This window comes from Drosophila sechellia, chromosome 2L (genome assembly GCF_004382195.2).
Source record: "Drosophila sechellia strain sech25 chromosome 2L, ASM438219v1, whole genome shotgun sequence".
NCBI lineage: Eukaryota > Metazoa > Arthropoda > Insecta > Diptera > Drosophilidae > Drosophila > Drosophila sechellia.
This window is the reverse complement of record NC_045949.1, coordinates 23,554,231-23,577,602: the sequence shown is the minus strand read 5'-3', so window position 1 is coordinate 23,577,602 and position 23,372 is coordinate 23,554,231. Positions and strand designations below refer to the sequence as shown.

The following is a 23,372-nucleotide window of genomic DNA, read 5'->3' as shown; positions in this document are numbered from 1 at the left end:
TTATTTAATAACAATTTGACCTGTAATTACCTGTAATTAATTTTCAAGTTTTTATATATATACAATAATGTATAATGTAAAATCTTCACACTTTTAAAGATACATATGCCATGGGGTAAAAAATGCACCTTCAGTACAACAGTTTTAATATCCACCTAGTTTTGACGACTGTTTTGCGCGACTTTTTGATTCGCATTCACACAATCGATATACCCGCTAATCGTAGAGTAAATACCAGATTCGTTGAGAAGTATGTAACAGGTATAAACGTCCAGATCCCAGGAACTATAAAAGCTAGAAATTATATATTTAGAGAGATTAGATATGCAGATTCCAGAGACGAAGACGCAGCGCAATCTTGTGGTAATGGTCCGCTTCACACCTTCTACTGGATTGCCGATATGAGGACATAGGTCTGTCTATTTTCCTTTTACTTGCGAATTTAGATGAAAAGCAACGAGAAATGCGTACGTTTGCTAAGCATGGTCCGGTATTCGTAATTTTTTTTTATTTCGATTTAGTCAAAAGTTTTTGATTTCGTTTTTTAGCAAACTTTTTACTATCGGAATGTTTCGTAAATAGTAAGAAGCTGTGTAAGCTTCAGAGCGGCCACCTTATTCACAGTTTTAATTCCTGTGTTCGCAATTACTTTTTTACCGCACTTTGACCATTTAAGTAATTAAATTCAATAGCATTATTTACGAACAACACCTTTGGCCCTCATTTAGCTTAATTAATGAATTCTTTTATATCTTATAAGTATTTTCACCTGTTTAGTTTTACCAACAGTACGGCAGCCTTCGCAATAACTTTTGGCGACGTACTTATCGACCCCTTGCCAAATCGAAAATTTTTGTTGCCGACGGCATAATTTTGTATGTCAAATCAGAGGTGGGTTCAGAAATAATATCATGGAATAAACATAAACATCAATAGACCACTGGGTACCCTATTTTTTTCCTTAGTAAATTAAATCTGATTTAATCTAAAAAAAGGAATTTTCTTTTCATTTCGGCCAGACAAAAGTGCCCGTTTTACAAATCAAATAATTCTTACGAATTCGAGAACCGGAGCACCGATTTTTCGAGATCAAAATCGAAATCGTAACATTCTTATGAATTTGATTGCCGTACAATGTCCGTTTATTTTGTTCTAAAGTATTACTGATACTCTCCAAATAGTAATAACAATTTACATTATTTATAATTTTTAGAAATCTTTCCTGCTTCAATGTGTCTTGACAAATAAAATTAAATACAAAAATGGTTATAAACATTGGCGGCACGATCGTCGAACATTTTTTGAAACAAATATAATATCTGCTTAAAAATATAAAATAACAAAAAGCGAATATGCTATAGTCGAGTTCCCCGACTATCAAATACCAGTTAACTCAGCTATTGAGAATGCGAACTCGAAATTGCATAATTTTTCAAGTTATTCCCCAATATACGAGATATTATAATATCTATCGAGATATTGAGGAATAAAGTGAAGAAAAAATTTAAAATCGTTCAAAAGTTGGGCGTGACCATTTCGTAGGTGTAAGAAGGGGCGTGGCCACAGTGTATTTGGTACATATACCCATAGAAATGGGCAAGACAACTATGAAAAGAAGGTAAATCAAAACACTTTTCAAAAGTGTGGGCGTGGCATGTTCGTTCGTTAGAGTGGACATGAAAAAACGTTGTATTGCAATTCAATAGGAACTTAAAAGACTAACACAAAAATAAAAAAAATATCAAAACATTTTCCTAAACTGTGAGTGCGGCAGTTTTGGGCGGTTTGTGGGCGTTAGATTCGGCAACATGGGAACGCTGCGTCTATGTCTCTGGAAGCTGCGTGCATATTCTCAAGCCTCTAGCTTTTACAGATCCTGAGATCTCGACGTTCATACGGACGGACAGACAGACCGACATGGCCAGATCCACTCGGATCAGGATCTATAGATCAAGAAAATATATATATACTTTATATGGTCAGAAACGCTTCCTTCGACCTGTTACATACTTTTTAACAAATCTGGTATTCCCAATATTAATACCCTACCTACCGCAATATTAAAACCTGATATACGTGAATTTTAAAATCTCATATGTTAAGCCTGTCTGTATTGCTTCGCCGGGCAAGAATATGTGTGCTTACTAATTCAAAATGTATTTCAGTACAGTATCAGCTATTAATATAAGATAAGTATGAAAAAGAAACGCATTTTCAAATTAGAATAAACCTTGTTTTTATATATTTTAATATATTCTAATGAAAAACTCCCAAAGATTGTCCTTTATAGATCGCTGCGTTTCAACTCAGTTCGCTTAATTCTCCTTATTTTCACTTTATTTTATGGGACTACATTTTTTCTTTAAATGTAACAACCGGATTTTGTATAGCTGTATCGTTTATAATATGCTTTTAAATATATTCGAAGCGAAATTGTTTGATAATTGTATATTGGTGCAAAACACGAAAGAAGTAGTTTGTAAGTTAGTTTTTGAACTGAACCTGATTAAAAAATTTCCGGTTTTGATTCATATTGCGAAAGAAGTATATATTATATATTATTGAAGTGTTTGTATGTATAACATGATATGACTTCGGCGTCATTTCATGTTGTGGTACGTATGTGATAACGCCAAACAGAAAAAAAACTTGTTCTTGTAGTATAGTATAAAACCTTGTGAGTATTATCAATGAGATTTTAAGTCAATTTGTCCGTTTGTCTACCAGCCTGTCTGTCAGTACATATGAGCGCTGTGGTCTCAGAAACTATAAAAACTTGAAAGTTGAGATTAGGGACGTGGATTGGTGATTCTGGGGACGTAGACGCAGCGCAGGTTTGCTTTAAAATATTGACACTCCCACAAACAGTCCAAAACTTTCAAGGCATTTAATTTATTAATTTCTCTTCCCATTTCCTGTTGCTATGCCAATATAATGTTGGCAACGCGCACACTTGTGTAAATTATTGGTTTATTGTGTTTATTCTTTGCCAATTTGTGTCTCTATGTCACCAAAATGATGCAACTCCTCCCCAGCACTAGCTGAGCCATGTATTTTTAATTTTCGGGTATAGCGTCAGCTCTTGCCCTTACTGTGGATGGAAATCCGACTTTGCTGTAATCGGCCGGTCACACCACCTGATATTACCATATCAAAGCTATCGCAAAAACTAAACGGTTACCAAGTATTTAAGAAATACAAACGCTTAGAGAGAGAAGCAAAGAATGTGTAATTATAAAAAATGTAATTAATGAATCAATCTAATGACATATACATAATTAATATACCCGTAAATTAAAAGAAACAATAAAAGCTAAAATGTTCGATTAAGCATGCAGACCTTGGATTCGCCTAAGCACTGATCAAACGTCCTCAACCCGTTAATTGTATAATTTATGTATGTTGTCAATTTCTTTTGATATCCTTACAAGTTGATTTTAGGCCCACAAACCGGCCCATGTATACGGCCACGCTAGCGCGTTTAAGAAATGTTTTGATTTTTTTAAAATATAATTGATATGTAATATTGCATTTCCTCACCTGGTCATAAAAATTGTCCCTTTTAACAAGAATTCAGAAAAGTTACAAAAATTCTATTGTAAAGTCGGTCGTATATTTGGGTGTAACTTGAAAAAATCGGTCAATTATATCATTAAGCTGGCTTATTCGGTATACCCAATTTTATCTTTTTTATATATAAATAATTTGGGCAAGTCGTAGCTAGCATCCTTTCCATTCTTAATATCAGCAATGTCTTGATAAGAAGTTTTGTTTCCAGACAAAAAAAACAGTCAACCATTTTTGTAATTTGTAATTTTTGTAAGTTCCAAACACATTGGGCTAATTTTTAGAGGTGTGCGTTATTCAATATCTATTTTAGCAAAACGGGCTATTACAATAAACCAGCTCCACTAGCTCCGATTGTAGATCTTCAGTGATCCCTACTTATTCGTTAAATTATATTAAAGCCTAAGTATTCCCTTTTTGTTTTTTGTTTTTTTTTTTCGATTATTGTATATCCCGTTATGATCGGACAACCACAGATTTTTATTTACTTCTGTATAGTATTTTGCGCAAATATATTAATACCTTTACTCTACGAGTGACGCGTAATAATTACCATGATTGATAATCCTACAATTAGTGCAGCATGGCCTAAAATATGGTGAAACCAAAGACACTAGAATAACAAGATGAGATGGCCATACATTGGTTTGGCAGCCACTTTTTTGGTGAAGGCCAATATTGCTCTCTGTCCGCTCGCTTACGCTGAGAGCGTAAGAAATCTAAAAATAGAAAAATTTGCTTGCTTGTGTGAATAAAAACAATAGACGAGAACGTGTGTATGTGTGCGTACTTATGCTAGAAGACGATTTTCGGGCCAAAATCATTTCTGATCGAAGAAACGAATTTACATATTTGGAGTTGTGGCCAATTTCGTAGCAATTAGTTCATCATCTAAAATAATAATAATTTTAAAGTTTTTTAAATTCGTTTGTTAAAATCGCTGCTCGAATTAGCTACCGTTTACATATTTATATTTATGTATTTTTATTTTATTTATATTATATTATGTTAATTAATTATGTGTAATTTATGTAATAATCGGTACTCAGGGAACACCACGGGGAGGCCATTACAATTGTAATGGGGTCCTTTATTAGGCCTTCGAGTCGACTTGAAATATTTTAATGTTTAACATTAAAACATTTCCAATTTCCCCAATTAAGTTATTTTTCTAACTATACTTTTTTTTTTATATTTTGCGTCCATTTTTCAGTCGCCAATTATTTAAATATCGCTCATTTTTCTAATTATGAGATAGAATGCTGAGCTTAGCTTGCTTGTTTTGTCTATCAGCTATCATCACAGTCCACTTGCAATGCTTAAAAAGGAAAACTTTTATAAGTTTGTTAAACAGATCTGTTCTATGTGCATAACATTCATTATTTTCATAAAAACATAATGAGAAGGCACTACTTTCATTTGTGCACTTAATGCATTGCTCAACAATACATTTTTTTATACACATTTGTTTTTTATTATTTTTAAAAATATTTCAAAAACATTAATGTGTATTTTTAAGCAATATTTAAATAATAATAACATTAAGCCAATGCCAAACAAGAATTTGGTACATGGTGCCAATTGATCAAAAATAATATAGATTTAAAGTCTAAGCACTTCTAAGGTGAAGGGCATATTTTGTCAAATTTACAATGCATGAGCATACGTGTGCACACATACAGTTGTATGCTATCACTGTATGCGTAGAAAAGAGCTGTTTGCTGTAGCGCTCTCCGCTCTTTCTCTCTCGAACAAAAACTCGAGAGAGCCTGGAGCCACGTCTAGAGCCACGGCCAAAAAATCGTGTGCCAAAAAATCGTATGGCGTTACGCATCTTGTTATTCTAGTGTCTTTGTTCATACTCTTCTTATTTTACCATACTGATAAGTCGGATATGGGATGTAAGGAGACGATCGAGGTCTTTTTGGTCACTATCTTATGTTACAAAGCTTCTTGTACTCGATTGAAAAATGAATTTATTTATTTATTTATTCTGAATCCAGAAGGTTATAGATAGCAAATTCATAAGTAAGTGTAAGTGTGTACCAATTAATTGTGGTTCGGTTGCTGCTACTGGTTTCAAGATGCATAATGATACATAATGGCCCTTGCTGTTTTTCCATGTTCCAGTTCCTCATTGGTAGTAATGTAGAATTCTTTTATGTATTGTTGGAAAAAGCGAGTTAGAGTCGAGTTTGCCACATGTCGGGTATTGTTGTCGTTGTCAACTAGTATGCTCCATGCGCTGACGTTATTCTCTTCTTTAAGATCGATATATACTATCAATCCATTTTGGATCATTAAGTACTCTATTGGTAACTGAGTCAGAAGATTTACAAGAACAACAAAAACAAGAATTTGTGTGACTATTGTTTAGTGAACAATTTTTCAATAATTTTGGATTAGAACTGAGCCTAGCAATGCAGCGATAGCGATGCCTGACCTGTTTCCCATTTTAAAAAGCGGAACAGCAAATAACTTATTACATTAAGGGGGAAAATTACATTGACGAAAAAGACAGTTTGCAAAATATTCAAGAATACAAATAGGGACCATATCAAGTCCTGTTGAAAATGAGAATTGGGACTTTTTAAGCTTTCGAAGACATCAGCTTTATGAATAAGTGCATTTAAATTCAAATTGGTGTGGGGTGAAGGCTGGGTAAATTTAATATCACTGTTATTGAAAAAGAAAACAACAAACAAGTTGGATATGGAATTTTCATCTGACGCAGAAACGAGTTAAAAAACAACGAGAGAGAAAGCAAATAAGAATTTGTTCATGCCATTATTTGGTCCCTCAAGTCATATATTTACATTTTATATTCACCCATCAATATGAGTATTATCATCAAGTCACACACCTCCCGGTTGTCAAAATTCGCCTCCAACTTCATGTAGAATATTAGATATGATTTGAAAATGGACGCGGAAAGGTAGTTGCCCGCGAACTCCTCCGCCTGCACCGTTGTTGCAGGGGGATGTCAACGTGGCACGTTGCTGCTCACGTAGTTGCTGAAGTGTGTTGCGGCGAGTTGCTGCCCACAACACAGTCACCTCGTTGTCGCCTCTGTAGCTGCGGTGTGGTGCAGAGTGCGGATCGGGATCAGGTGGTGTCCACGATCGGTGACTATAGCTGAAGTGACCAACTGGAATAAGCCGGTAGCAGGGTCGTAGCTCCGACTTGATATTCACGGCAGGTATTTTACGATAGTTATGTTGGCATGAATTAAAAACTCGTAAATTATGCAAGATATGTTGACAATTGTTTTTCCTAGAACTTATTAATTATTTCAGAACATTTTAAATTTTGACGCTAAACTCATATTCCCCGTGTTCTCCTCAATCAGGACCATTTTATTTTCGTGCGGCTCGATTCGCGAGAAGTAGTCCCGATATAAATAAGAGCACAGAAACGAGGAAACCCGTTACTCAGCTAATGTGAATGCGAACTTTCATCATTTTTCTGGGATATTGATATTGGTGGAAGAATGAGATAAATGAGAAAAAAATTTCAAAATTGTTCAAAGGTGTGCTTTACGGCGTTAGAGAGGGCGTGGCAAAAAGTTTTTTGGCAAATCGATAGAAATTTACAAGACTAAAAATGATCTTGATTAAGAATATATATACTTCATATGGTGGAAAACGCTTCCTTCTGCCTGTTACATACTTTTCAACGAGTCTAGGATACCCTTTTACTCTACGAGTAACGGATATAAAAAGGCAATTAACTGAATGAATTAATTTCCATTGCATAAGTGTTAATATTCTGTCATAAGTAAACTTTTTTTGGAACTAACAAGTTATTTTTATTAACTGTTACTATTTTAAATGTAAAGATTTTCGAAAAAAACAGATTTTATATAAGTTTGCTTACCCATATGCATAGCTTACGATTGTGAAATAGATCGAGAGCCTTGATTGCTGGGCGATGGTGAACCCATAATCATTAATGCTTCTCTGTATATTCACGTAATGAAAATAATAATGAAATAATAATAAAAAGTTGACATGATTACAGGAAGACTGAAGAGGGTACACCCCAGCGATCTCCTTACCCGGAGGATAATATAACATATTACATTTCAAGTAATTGATAACTAGACTAGATTTTTCTTTCTTTTGTACTTTATAATTAAGATACCACTTGGTCTCATTTATCTTTATCACACATTAGGTTATGTTCAGAGGAATTACTGAACGATTCCTTTTTGAAATCTTAATAAATAGAATTAGTTCCCTTTAAAAAAAAAAGGATATACATTTTAAATCCGCTGCCGACAGCGAGACCCGACATACTTTCTCCCTGGGGAACGTGGCATTCAACTGCGTCCGCAAGCTGGAGCAGACCCAGCTTATTCACTACTCCATTCGTCAGATTTATAGACATATTGAAAATTGGGGCAAAAGCCATCAAATCGTAGTTCTATGTAGATTACTTCTTGGGTGGAGCGGATACGATAGCGGTGGAGCTACATCAACTAAACGGGGAACTTCCATTGATTCTACAGGATGGCCTACAAAAAGTTTTTAGATGACGCTGGAATCAAACATTTGCTGTTGGGACCAAGTACGGAACACATTCACGTTCTCACCAAAAGTAGATTCAGACCAAGCGCATCATTTCGTCCATAGTAACTTTACTGTTTGATCCGTTGGGATCATCATCGTTGAAAAATTACCTGTCAGGAGCTGTGGCAACTAAAACTGCACGGAGACAACTCAGTATCCCAAAGCATACCCTGCTTTCCTCGCTTTCGCAACATTAGTTTATTAAAATAAGAAGGCTTACAGAGCCATTTAGGTTAAGTAATGATTGTAAGTCCGAATGGCAAGAAATGTCCGAATACTGCATGCATATTTTAAGACCATCTACGTACACAAGAAGGTGTTATAACTAATAGAAGTCATCAATAATTAACCGTAGGTCGCATGTGGACATTGTTGTAATCTTGAAATAAATCTTATACCCAGCGTGCCACTATTGGCAGCTATGGCGGATGCATGCTTATGTATCCAATAGGAATTTTACATGTGCCTAGCTTACGCAGGAAAACACGTTCTTATCAATGCCAACGTTTCCTCTTAGTCCATCCGCTGTCCTCATAAACATGTATTACGTGAACGGCCTTTCGTGAACTTGCTCTCTCTGCTGAACTGGAATTATTTCCATTGCCTGCAGCGGGGGAGAAAGTTAATATCGCACAATGGGTAACGATAGTTTGGCATCGCTATGGTGCTGTCATAGCATATGGGGACTATTGGCTAGCTGAAAATAATTCATCATTTATGGATCTCGATTGATAACATATTGAGATATGAACGGCGTCTTCGATTGAAATTGTTTTTGTAATGACTTAGGATCGATTTTCAAATATTTTCCTTTTCGAAAACTTCAGCTTGGTCTTACTTTTCAGTAGAGCGATTAAAGATTTTATTATCCTCTCTTCCAAAGACCGAGTGATTTTACCAGCCAGCTTCCTAGCCTGGGTGCTAGGACAAGCTTTAGCCGTTCCTCTTAGTTACAACAGTAACATTCGACCCGCTCGTGGTCCATTGTCAAGGACACACAGGCCAAAAAAGGCAAGGCACACAGGAGCAGGAGCAAACCCGCGCAGCAGACGGCGATCACCGGAGGAGTCAGCTGTGAAATACTACAATAAAGCGACTTTATTCTAAAACTCTGTCTTCTCTTTGGTCGGGTTATCACACAAATCATAAAGTTGGTGGGACGAACAGAGAAACTCTGAGCTACCCGCTGCAACTCGTAGGGAGCAGAACCATTGAAAACAGTTCGTTACACGATACAAAAATTGTGTCCTAAGAGTAAACGGCCACTTGCGATGATAAGAAAGTTTTACTCATCGCATGAAGGTAATTTCTGGCAGCGTTCTCTTAATCCTTTGCGTGTGGATGTCCATATTATTGGATTTTTGAACACTGGGTCCTCCAAATGCTCGCATGACTCGCCGGATCCAGCTTTTGGACAATTACTTGGGCGATATTTGTTCAGATTGAGCCAAATACATTTTTTTTAACTTTAATAAGCTTACAAAAAGGTGTGGTTCATGTGTTACGCTTGAGATCTTGGCACCGACTGCTCGTCAATTTTATTCATCTCTCTTCTCTCTATTCTCTCACGCACTTATGGCGTTATTAGAACCGACGACCACTCCGCGCCTCTCGGCCTATTTGTTCTTCTGGCTTGGTTCCTGTACTGCCTGGTACTGCTTCTCGTCCTTTCTCTTCTGAATGCCTCGTCTTTGTTCCTGATCGATGTTGATTTCGTTGTCATAGTCTTGTCAAAACATTGCCCACCTACACACGCTATTTTGTCAGTGCTGCAATGACTGCTAGAACTTCCAGTTCGTATGAGTGACATTTTTCCTTACGCGACTTCGTCTTTTGACTCATGTACACGACGGGATGTAAATGACTGTCTCCTCTATCCCTTTGCAACAGGACTGCGCCGAACCCAAGCTTAGAAGCGTCCGAATGGTCGAAACTGGTTTACTGAGTAAAGTTGTTTTTAACTTAACCTGTACTAAATTTATGTTCTTTTCCTGTTTGGCTACCATGTCCACATTGCATTGGACCGTCCTATCCTGGTTGATTGCATTTGACAATCTGTTTTTACGTGTGACTCATCCCCACAGTTAAAACATTTTCTAACCTTCTCAACTACTTTAGCTACATTTTTCTCACCTTTAATGACCTGAGAGTTATACTTGACTTGCTTTACCGATGATCTCATATTCTGATATGCTTTAATCTGAATTTTTAACTGCCTCATAGTTTTCGCTTGATATAATAAAGCCTTGTTCACCTTGCAGTCTGGAATACCTTCAACAAAGTATTCGATCACGCTCTCATCATCAAATCAATTGGCTTGGCCAATTTCATTAACGCGTACAGATACTTTTCCCGAAAACTGTGATACACCTTTATTAACATCCTTCAATGTAAACCATAACCATTCTAAATTAAGAATTTCTACTTGGCCATCCTTCCCACCTTAACCTGGATTCCGTTTACGCCCAACACGTTGACCTATCTGCACATTATTAGATGTTACTGATGCAAATAGCCCATCTAAATTGTTTTTTTTTTTTGCAAATCCTTTTGCCTTCTTGTTTTCGCATCAGAGTTTTATAATTTCTTTAATATCACACACTTTACACACAATTTCGTTTGATGACAGATCTTGCAAATATCCCGGTTGAGCCCCCAAAATTGTGGCCCCAGTTTTCCATTTAATGACAAAAACTCCTGCGACGACGTTGTATTATTATAATTGTTTATTATATTATTAATAATTAACAAAACGTATGTGTGTGGTTTTTAACTTTATTGAGTTTACAAAAATGTTTGATTCATGTGCGTAACACATCTCGTCACCGACTGCTCGTTAATTTTATTTATCTCTCCATTCTCTCACGCTCTCTTGTGGCATTATTGTAACTGACGACCACTCCGCGTCGGCCAATTTGCTCTTCTTGCGTGGTTCTGATTCCTACATGTATATGAAATTTGCGTTACCAACGGAATTGCTTTTATTGCCTTTAAGTTCATATGAATATGGCTAAGCAATATTGTTGTTCAACAACACACTGCAACAACAGCGATATAATCAAATTTAGAGCCGTAAACAGCTTTGTATACACAATGTATTACCTAGTACTCAAATCACGTCGGGGTCACAAACATGTTGAGCTAATAAGCTAATGAAAGACGATTTATGTGTGTAGAGATTTCAAATGATTATGTTTAGTTTAACAGGAGAACGCTTAGCCAAATATTATCGCACAAATAAGGTAAATTGTGTCTTCAAAGTTGACACTTTTACATTTAACAAATTTTGGAACCAGCAGGCAGCTGTGGGACCCGACCCAAATCCTTAACAATTCCTATTAGTTCGAAATTGTATATTATTATTATCTATTAAAAAGACTGCATTGTTTACTTAAAATGTAAGTGAAAAAGGTTCAACTATTTTTGCAGAAATTGTTTATATACAAAACATGTTTCGGTCTGACCCGAAAATTCACGATTGTAAGTATGTAAGCAATTGTTAATCATCGGATTATTTATTATTATTATTTATCTAAAAACTAAATGCATTATAAAGCAGTATAATAAGCTTTCTATTCAATGCTTCAAGCATGCTTCCTTGTTTCTTTTGTATACGTTACTCGTAGAGTAAAAGAGTAAAAGGGTACACGAGATTCGTTGAAAACTATGTAACAGGCAGAAGGAAACGTTTGCGACCAAATAAAGTATACATATTCTTAGTTAGGATCAATAGCCCAATCGATCTGGCCATGTCCGTACCTTGTTGAGCTCTAGAGACTTGGCGCAGCGAAAGTTTGTTGACCCATGTTGGCACACCCGCTCTAACGTCCACAAACCATCCAAAACTGTCACAGCCAGACTTTTGAAAAATATTTCGATATTTTTTCATAATTTTATTAGTCGTGTAAATATCTATCGATTTTTAAATTGTATTCATTTTATTCCCCAATATCTATCGATGTCCCAGAAATGATGAAATTTAGCGTTCGCATTCGCAATAGTTGAATAACGGATATCTGATAGTCGAAGAACTCGACTATAGCATTCTCCTTTGTTTTAACATAACTTTGCTTTAATTATTTATTTATTTATCAAAAATTATGAGACTACAAATTTTATTAATGTTAAATATTTATTTATATTTTCTGAACTGTGTTCGCTGCGGCGATGTCAGAATCGGTCGCCAACCCGCGCTGGAATTCTCGTTGTTGTTGGGATTTAACGTTAATTTGCTAATGCACTTATGTTTTTGTCGAGTTATCTCTTCTCTGACGGTTCTCAGGTCTCTTTTCATATGTTCATTTCGGATAAGCCAGGGTGCTCTAGTGATTGTTCTCTGTAACTTCGATTAAGCCCTTTGAATAATGTCAATGTTACTGCTGAGACACATCCATAAATATTGAAATACTCTGTTTTTCGAAGGCAATTCATATTTCTGATGTTATTCGATTGACGTGTTCAATAGCTGCATGATTCTCTTAAAAACCGACCTGGTGCGCTGAAATAGGGTTACGTAGGGGATTATCAGGGTCATCATACAGTTTTCCATCCTTTGGAAATTACCCTAATTTTGTGATAGCTGCAAAACATGTTGATAGCGTTCTTTGCATTGCCTTAACGTTATTATTATTTAAATATAGCTTAGAAATAGTAATAGCTGAATATATGTACATAATATTACAAAATAAATTTCAAAAATGACTTAAAACAATTGTCATTAGAATATTCAGCTTGCGACGTGTTAGACATTGTCCAGTAGACATCGATTCGTAGGTGCTTATGACCGCACGTCGTGTCTCATAAAATTAATTTTGCATTGAGCTGGTCTCATATTTGTATTTATTTTACAAATATGAACTTTTAACTATCTATATTTGTATTATTTTATGAAATATATTTTTAATATGTATTTTCCTTTTTTGGAAAATTTATGTTACAAATTTCAAAAGTTACTATTTAATTATTTAAAAAAATAGTTTTTATATTTTAGGCGGTGATAGATTTTTTCACTTATACTATTACAAGAAACTTTATTACTTGCTTGACTTTGTTTTGAAGCCGTTCACGATATCGTCCCGATCAGACTGAATCAGTCTGATCTTCTAATCCTTAATCCTGATCCAATCAACCTCGGTCAGAAGATTTTTATTTGAACTTTTTGAACTTTCAGTTATGTTTAGGATAAAAGCTTTAGCTGAAGTTGTTTCACTACATTGCCCTATGGTCCAGAATTCGTTTTTTTTGGCATAAAGTCTAAATTTTTATGGAAATATATCGTAATTTAGCAATTATTATATAATTATATATTATATAAATAAAAACCAAAAACAAAATTGACCGAAAGCTTCACTAAATCTTTTTATGAGCTTTAAAAGGTGCAGTGTTAAACAGCTGATTGAGAGAATGCAATTCCAGCCAAATTATTTGCTTACTTTTGCACGTAGTACAATCGTTAATACGCATCCAAAAATTATAGTAAAATATGGAAAATAAATGCCAAGGTGTGATGTTTTTAATTTATGTAGGTAATATATGTATAGTTGTACTGTTTTTATGTTGTGTGACATCCAATTTATGTGTATTTTAACAGAAAATTCTAACGTGTCCCCTGTGTTTCGTGGAGTATAACTAATTTTCTGACAATTTCTGACAAAAGTTAAAAACGTCAGTTTGTACCTTTAACTATTGTCTTTCACGGTAAAGTAATATCTTTGGCCATTTTTGCTCGTTTTCTTAAAAATTTGATTTTAGTTCAAGTTCGAGTTCAGACATAGCGACCTCCTGGACATTTGGAGGCGTAACAATAGGCAAATAAATTATGTTTCGGATTACGTTTATTCCGCAATCAACAACAATAATCAGGAATCGAAAAAGACAGAAGAGATTGACAAAAAAATAGTAAATTTTGAATTATTTATTAAAAGAAAACTGCCCGAGTGAAACAGACAACTAGACCGATTTATTTCCAAACATACCAAGTGGATGGCGTCTAAGATAACAATTCTTGTTAGTGATTTTGAAAACTCCAAGACACCCCAGCAAATGGGACGCCGAAACTTATCTTACCAAAATGCAGGAGAAAGATTAAGAAGGAAACTGAAAATGCGAGCGAAGACTGGAATAAACTTTACAAAAGGGACCGACTATCACATGCAAGGAAAAATAGTCGGATCAATAGGATGAGTGATATTTTCCTCAGAGCGATTGATTCCTCGGAGCCAATATTATCAACAATTTGTTTAAAAGAAAGAGAGAGAAAAAATAGGAAAAACCACTTCCGAAGGCCGTATAAGTCTTTTGGAAATACAGTCTAATTTTAAACCTGATCCATGAGACAAAATATTGGATTCACATTCTGATTCTGATTCGAGTTCAGATTCGGAAATTTATAATGTAGAACTAAAAGAAGAAGAGGGCGATTATTTTTAAAACAACAATATACACACCTTTAAAAAAAAAAAAACAATGAAATTTCGTTGACTCCTGAGTCATTCCAGTAGTTAATATGGGAGGCAAGAGAGGGCGTGGTCGCACAGACTCCAAATTTTGTGCGCAAGCTATTTGTGATTTAACAACAAAATGTACAAAGTTTCAAGTCTGTAGCTCAATTTTTAGACTTTATGCCAAAAAAATCGACTTCTGGACCACAGTGCATTGTGAAATTGAAATTTGCTGACTGGTCCAGTTTGATTGAAGCTCAATAAGTTGTTCATGGCTTGGTCTCCAAGTGGAGGTTGTGTTTACTTTAATTTTGGTTATTTATCGGGTGGCTAAGTGTTAGCGACAAAAACAAGGGCAAAGCGTGGCTAAGTGTTGGCGACTAAAACAAGGGTTAAGGCAATGATGCTGAGATTGGAGTTTGAAATTTGTTTATCAACTGGGGCAGATTGCTAAATTTATGGGTTTGATTATTTGCATGTGCTTAAGTGTGGCCGTCTTATGATAAACTTATAATACCTAACAATAACAATTCCAGATCGCAACTTTTTTTGACTTATAGGTTGAAATATTGAAATTTGTCCATTTGTTTTCCATGGAATTAATGAAGACTTTTCTGGGCTTGGTTGTTGCTCCTGACACGGAATACATTTTCTAATCAACTTTTCAATTTCTAAATCCATATTTGGCCACCATACGTATGAGCTTTTGCTTTTCAGCATACCAAGATGTGACTTATGAAATTCTTGTAGAATCTGTTGCCTAAGTTTAGTTGGGATAGTGACCCGATGACCCCACATTATACAGTCATATTCTACAGGCAATTCATTGGCATTATTGATGAAGTACAAAATATATTTTTATTTAATTTTTGTAGTGATCCAAATTTTAAAGATTCACAAACTTTTGACAAGATCGAATCATGTCGTGATTCACGAGCAATACTCGTGAAATTCAATGTGCATGGACTGTTTGATTGTTTAAAGTTGACATAATTAAAATCATCATTCTTATCAATCACTCCGATTTGCGGAATTATGATGACAAGCTATCTGCTTCATTCGACAAACCATTAATGTGTTCAATTAAGAATTGAAAACCAGATAAGATTAATGTCCACCTTTGCAATCGTCCAGATGTTATAAAAAAAGCTGTCTTTGCTCTTGCTCAGACCGTTTTTATCGATAGAAAGTCCCATATAACGGATCTTGGACACGAAAAATTCACATTTTTTGACATTTAATTTAAGTTACCTACTTATTTAAGTTTTACTGACTTCAACCTTCTAAGCTCATTTTTTTAATTTATTATATGTTTCTGCAAACTAGCACCAGTCACAGTAATATAATCTTGATAAACTACTAAGCCTTGCAAAGTAAATAAATAAATAAATAGCTGTTGCTGTCTTTATACCAAAAGGTAATCGCTTTACTTTTAAAATACCAATGTGTGTGCTCCAAGTACATCTTAGTTAAGATTTGCGTTGCTTAAATCAAGCATTGTATATAATGTGCGTCCTTGAAGGGAATATAAAATATGTCGTCTATTCTCGGCAATGGGTAACTAACATCAATCAGACATTTGTTTAAAGTAATTTATAATCACCACATATTCTAATATCACCATCTGGTTTTAAAATTGGCACCAATGGAGTTCCCCAATCAGAACTGTTAACGTGCTCTAAAACACCTAAGTCAATTAAATCTCTTAGCTTTTGTTCAATTGTATCTTTCCAGGCTAGTGGTAACTGCCTTGGCTTGAAAAATATTGGTTTAAATGCAATGTTACTTTACTTGCGTTGAATAAACCTAAATCGGTTTTAAATAAAGAGTATTGCTCGTTCACATTTATGCTGTTTAATCAAAGTAAAAGGCTCTTAAAAATGTCCTACCAAGCTAAGCTGGACTCGTTGTATTTGTAACTACGACTATCATTTGTTTTTTTTTTTATGCCTCGATATTCAATCATTGCATCGTACGCACCAACAATTAGTGTCCGCTTCATAATTGCTTTTTCATATGTTGCTTTTGGAATAAATGTGCAAGGTGCACCAGTGCCGCAAACAACTTTCATGTGACATTCATCAACAGGTAACGTATATGCATCACAAATAGTAGTAGTTGAAGCCACTTTTAATACTGAAAATTTTGATTAATTTACTAAATAAATTTGAGTTAACATTTAAATTATTTAATTTTGAAACATGAGTTACAGATTTTAATTTACAAACTGTTGCCCGATGCCCCCTTTTGCCACAATTACGACAGTCATAGCCTTTGTAATTGCATTCATCAGAGTAATGCTTTCATCAGCCACAATGCGTAAATGCCTTTTTCTGCATGCCTTTACCTTTGCCTTTCGTCTTTTTGCCTTTGCATTTGCCTTTGCCTTCGTTGTGTTTCGCCTTAGATTTGCCCTAGAAACACATAACGGTGAGTGTGGACTCCACAAGCTATGTAGGACACAAGGGCGTCGCCAGGGTAGGGCAATGGAGGGCAGCTGCCCCCTCCTCTACCTAAAAGGAATGTTAAAGAAATGTTATATCTTGCTGACGTAATAGGCAGGCAAACTTAGGCAAACTTCCCTTTGTTTATTTACGCTATATACTGTTCTTATTCTCTTAGTCAACCTGCCTCCACTTCTATCGATCTGCTTCCCATACATAAGCTGTTTGCTACGTGCTTTCACTAGGAGTTTCCAGTGTTGGAAGATGATTTTGCAGAAAATTTTCTACTGGGTTTTAAGTTTTGTTTTTAATGAGTTTGAGATATTATATTCATTTTCTGGCGGTTTGGCGAAAAGACGATTTATAAAAGTTTCATGAATTATATTCTATATTCGCATAGTCATAATTATTGTGTATCATTTAAGGACGATTTTTAATGTTTCATGAAGTATATTCTATATTCGAATAGTCATAATTATTGTGTATTATTTAGCAGCTATCAGAAGTTTCTAAAAGCAAGTTTCTAGTTTGTAATTACTGGGGCTTCTCCCTCGTTCGCTCAGGTCCTCCATTCGTCATCCCTCCCGTAAATGTTATTCGAGCTCAAATACAAAGAACCGGACTAGTGGCTCCTCGATGATACACCCTTTTCCACCTCATTCCATTTTGTGGCAGTCGACTCCGGCTATTTCCTTACGGCTTTGGACGCTAGAAGGCTTGGTTGATGGGCCGGATAATACTGTTCGGCTGTGTCAGCATCTGCAGGTCCGAGCGTAAGCTCCTTGGCAGCTCCGAGATGTCTTGATGTGCTTGAGCACCACCATGGTGGCCAGGGTTTTCAGAGTGGACTCAAAGTCGAGCACATGCAGATCGCTGTAGTCGATAAGCGCCGCACTGGGCGGTAGAACTCTGCCCGCCTCTTGAGTGGGTGAAACAGCTGCCAGCGAGCTGGAGGAGCCGCTCCTCGGACTGGTGAAGCCAAACAGAAACATCCTAGTGCCGATCACAATGGCGCACTGTCCCCGCTGCGCCGTCGCCGCTTTGCCGTTGGCCCGTATCAGGTTCCACAGCTTGGTGCGCGAATCGAAGGTGTACAGATCGTTGAATTGCTGATCCAGCAGGCCATTATAGCCACCGAAGACTTTATGTCCAGGTAGACGATCTCGTGACAGTAGGTCTCCTCCTGGCTGTGGTACGGACTGTGCTAGTCGCCATGCCCGCCAAAGATGTACATGCGCTCCTGCTCATAGGCCACCGACGAATGAAAATCTCTGTAGCTGGGCGGTACGCCAAATGTCTGAACATATCGCCACTCCATGGTGTCCAGATTAAAGGAATGCACATCGCTGCTGAGCTCATTGATCTCATCGACGAATCCACCGAAGATGTACATACTATTGCCAATGACACAGGCCGAGTGGCCATCCCGCGCTCCGGATAGACAGCCAGTGACCTTTGGCCTGCTCTGCAGCTGCGATTGAAGGCCACACAGTTCTAAACGCTGATATCAGACGCTAGCTGCGCTCCGCTCTGCCAGTCTTGCCAGATGTTGAAACGATACGAAACGGGAGTTTGTGCGCGTTGATTGGAAAAGTGCCGTTAACAGCATGATCCAACTACACAGGTCCCGCCACATGCATGGAAAATGGATTCGATTGTGGGCAGTGCAGAACACGACGAATTTCAGACGGAGATCGGCGGGACCTGTGCTGTTGGATCATGGTTGACAGCGCGCGTATCTAGCCTTAAAGTGTTGCGTTATACACTTGTACCAAGCTTGCAATTCAATTCAATTGTGAAACGATTTCTGGAAATAAAAACATTTTGTTGCATAAGCCCAGCACGTACAAACAATGGACATAAGAAAATTTTTTGGTAAGTACGTATATAGTAACAAGTAACAAACAAGTAAAAGCGTTGAACTAAGGCAGGCCCGATTATGATAAGTAAATAGGTATGAGTTGACCTCAGAAATCAATGTTTCTGTTTTGGCGCTATTATTTTACAAAGTTCGTAAATATTTTATTGGTTGGCTTTTTAGCAAAAAAGTGTGACGAAAGGTGGAGAAAGTAACAACAATGACGATGACAAAAAAGAAACGAAACGAAGAAACGAAAACGAAATTGAGAGAGCTGTGCCTGCTCCCGACTTACATAGGTATTGGTATATCTAAAGGTGCTGCGGTCACTTCAACCAAAATGGCAAGACCAAACTTATCGGAAGATTTAGCCCAGGATGATTGCAATGAAAACTATATTGGCCGATATGTTGGTGCTCATCGCTCTTATCCTATGAAAAAAAGACCGAACTGCTCAAAAAATGCTTGACACCGCCCAAGACGTATAATTTTTTCCTGGACGCAAAGAATTTAAAAAGAAAATTCAACTATGCGTGGTTAGAAGCGTATTCGCCATGTTTGGTATATTCACTTTGCCAAAAATGTTCCTTTTGCAAATATCGCGCTTTATTTCCGCCAAATCCCAATTCATTTCACGGAGTATTGGGTTCTTTTGTCGTTAAGTCATTTTGCAAGTTTAAAGATTTCTACGAACATAGAAAATAACACTTGGAACACCACTTTCATAAGACGGCAAGAAGCTGCTAGATTATTTCTAGAGAATGTGCCTGTGGACGCACAAATAAATAAATACTCCCAAAAAAATAGAAAGGTAATTACATCTATAATGGTGTTGCGAGGCAAGCACTTCGGTGAAGGAATTGTAGAGGACTTATACAAGCTTAGAATAGACGCTGGAGACAATGTTTGAAAAGAGCATATGGAGCATGGAAAAAGAAATGTAAGATTTCGATCAGTTGAAATTCAAAATGAAATCATCAGCCTTTGTGGTGAAGTCCTAAAAAAAACAGTTTATACAATTAGTTCAAAATGCATACGCATATGTCGTTATAGCTGATGAAGCTGCTGATGTGTCTGGAACAGAGCAATTGTCAGTAGGGTTGAGGTATTTTCATGAAGGCAAAAACGAAGTCCAAGAATCGTTTGTCGGGCTTGTGGAAATAAAAACGTTGGTTGCCAAATGCTAAATGCAAAAGCTAATGCTAGTTACGATTTCTTAACTAAAGCAGATCTCAATCCTGACAAATGCGTTGGACTGGGATTGGATGGCTGCTCAACAATGGCTGGAAAGGAGGGCGGTGTGCAGGCAATCTTACGCAATAAAAACAAGAAAGCTTTATATTTTCATTGTTCGTCGCATAACCTAAATTTAGTCATCAACGTCCTTAATGCACTGCCAGATATTCGGAAAACCATTGGAAAAACGAAAAACATTATTACATTTTTCCGCGAGTCTGTTCTGAGAAGGAATATAATTCCCAACATATCCAAGGTTTGTGAAACGAGATAGATCGAAAAATACAAGGCTATCAAACGTTTTAAGGAAAATTTCGGCGATATAATGGAAGCATTGCAAGGGTTGTCACCTGATGGCAATGCTGCTACCCGAAATATTGCCTTCTGGCTTTATAGCGCTGCTTCCAGAATAACATTTATTATGTGTCTAACGAAAATTGCGAAATACTCGGCGATGCTGGAGCCGGTATTCAACATGCTTCAATCAACGGCTTTGGATGCGGTCAATGCCTCTCAGCACATTAAACGCATAATACACTTGTTAAGAAGCCATAGAGATGATCCTGATAGTATAACGGATGAAGTATTAAGAGATGCAACAGTCGTTGCAGAGACAATTTGGTTGGAGGAGGATATAACACCACTTCCCAGTATATTTAGCACGCAATGTCACCGAAAAAACCACCCAGCTGAAAATAGCTCAGAGTAGTGGAGGAGGTCATTGACTATTCCTTACTCGATAATCGGTTTTCCGTTAAGAATAATGTATCATTTTCTTTGTTCTATTTACATCCGGCAAAAATGGAAATAATGTCAGCAGACACACTTATAAAAAGTTGCGAAATAATTTCTCAGTTTTACGATTTACCCAGCCTGAAAAATGAAATTGAGCTTTGGCAACAAATGTGGCGCTGTAAGGAAACAAATCCATCTGAGATGACTGTTCTTGATTCGATTCAGCACGCAATTTATGAGTCATCGATGACTAATTATTGACGACTTGGATGAATTTAATAACAAACTTTTAACAGAATTTAGTAAAAGCCCCAGAAAGTAAAAATTGTAGTTTAAAAAAACGCATTTGTTTTGTATTTGTATATACCCTTATGCCTCATGAAATCGGGTTCTCCAACCGCGATATAGGCAAAGAAACTTGTAAGTAAAGGGTATGCGCTCTGGGTAGCAGAGGACAACTTTCCCGCATTTTCAATATTATAATTTTACTATCTGACCCCGTACAAGCATTTACACGACATGCATGTGCTTAAGTGTGACCGTCTTATGATAATGACTTATAATACCTTACAATAACAATTCCAGATCGAAAGTGTTTTTGACTTATAAGTTCAAATATTGATGAACTTAATATTAATGTTATAAAAGATACTGCCCGCAGCACCCTGTTGATATTTTGAAACGAAAATTTTGCCACGCCCACTCTACGCCCATATTTTTGACGTCGTATTGCTTTGATCTTAAAATCTTGCAATGGTCTTGATTTGGTCGGATTAGGTTAGGTGAAGCAGTGTAAACTGTTGCTTACAATTCATGGTATGCAGCAGCGTATGCATTTCAGGATCTTCTTTTCAATCTTTCCCAATTACGTCTTTAGCCTTCTTGACTGAAAAAAAGCTGTGCTCATGTGCTTGTTTAATGATATCTCCTTGCATAGCCGCAGGAACAGCTACGAGTTCGCTCTCGTTGTGCAAAAGACCTTGCTTCATGGAAGTATAGTGTTGTTTTCTACAATAGAATATCGATCATTGTACAACTTACTCTGTCATTGTGTGCTGTAACTTGTGATTGATTGCAAAACTCTGCTAGAATAGCCAATCATTTGTTTCAAATTATGCACTTTATGCTCAAACGATACTGAAGGTTTGATCCAGTTTTGTCTGACTTACCAAACCCGAGTCACTTAATTTTGACTTGTTAGGCTTATTGTAAGTAGCATATGTTATTAAATTATATTTGCTTCCGGTATCAATAAGAGAAGTGTTCTTTTCGTTATTGTTTTGTGAGCAGTCTTAAAGCGGGGACCGGCCTCGCAACGGCGAAGACGGCTGGAATGCGAAAAGTAACAAGGGCGATCAGGTCGAACGGGAATTAATGGACGTTGGAACCCGGCAAAGCGGGAGACTGTGAAATAACGGTACCGCGCTGGATCTTGAAGCCGGCTATGGGACCGAAGGACGAACGGTACCGGTGAGGACTTTGAACACGCTCAAAGCGGACACACCGTGAACTAACGGAAAATTAGTTGGACATTGTACCCGAACGGGCAGTGCGCAAAAGGGGAAGGAACGGGATCCCCGCGGCCGGGATCACAACACGCGAGGAGCCATAAGTACGATTTTCAGTCGGAACGGAGTCGAAGATAGACAGTGAGTTAGAACGCGCGGAGAAGGTCACGAATCGAGAACGCACGGTGGAAGTGGCGGTCAGCGAAAAACAACTATGAAAGTGTCGGGCAGGACACAGACGAGCAATACAAGTGTAGATCGATCCTTGAAGTGGTGAAACAAGGACCTGTCGTGCTTGAAAGGGACAGTGGAGTCAGTGGTCGGCATAGGTGGTTCCAGGCCGATCGTTGTCTTAACCCGTGGACGATACGCACTGAGTTCTTATCGCGTTTAGTCACATCGTAAAGAATCGTCCCCTATTCTCTGTCTTCATACTGATTGCTTGTCACGCATTGTGAGCCTTTAAAGTACGTAACAGGTAGTCCAACTCGAAAGAGATACTCCACAGACTGGACGCCTCTACAAACCCACTGGAACAAGTTGAAATTGAATCGGCGAACTTGTTTTTAAATTCAAATTCGCTCTTCTAAAACGTAACGTACTGGAATGTAATGAGACACCTTCTACAACATATATGGCGAATGAACACAATAATAACTCTGGCTACCTATAATGTTTACCAGAGGATTTCCTTTATTGCTTTATTATTATTTCAGAGAACAGCGTTGCCTGTTGAATAAATATTGAAATACTTCTGTTTTCGAAAGCAATTCATATTTCTGATGTTATTCGATTGACGTCTTCAATAGCTCCATGATTCTCTTAAAAACCGATCTGATGCGCTGAAAAAGGGTTACGTAGAGGGTCAGACATCAGGCATTTTTCCATCCTCTGGAAATTACCCTAGTTTTGTGATAGCTGCGAAAAATGTGATAGCTTTGCCCTAATCACTTTGGGACAATTCACCTTCCGGTTCCCACATAGCTCCTTTGTTGACCAACTTGAGGTTCAAC

The 23,372-nt window shown here is 37.0% G+C and overlaps 1 protein-coding gene, 1 long non-coding RNA gene and 1 pseudogene across 5 annotated transcripts in view; 2 read left to right on the top strand and 1 right to left on the bottom strand.

Annotated features, from left to right (window-relative positions):
- LOC116800190 (scavenger receptor class B member 1) overlaps positions 1-23,372 on the top strand; it is a 150,149-nt gene that overhangs the window by 1,392 nt on the left and 125,385 nt on the right. The gene's annotated exons all lie outside the window — the stretch shown is intronic.
- LOC116800192 lies at positions 288-3,232 on the top strand. The gene is made up of 2 exons (XR_004361187.1): positions 288-413; positions 778-3,232. It is a non-coding gene; the product is annotated as an uncharacterized LOC116800192 (long non-coding RNA).
- Positions 17,578-18,529, bottom strand: LOC6620535 (annotated as a pseudogene).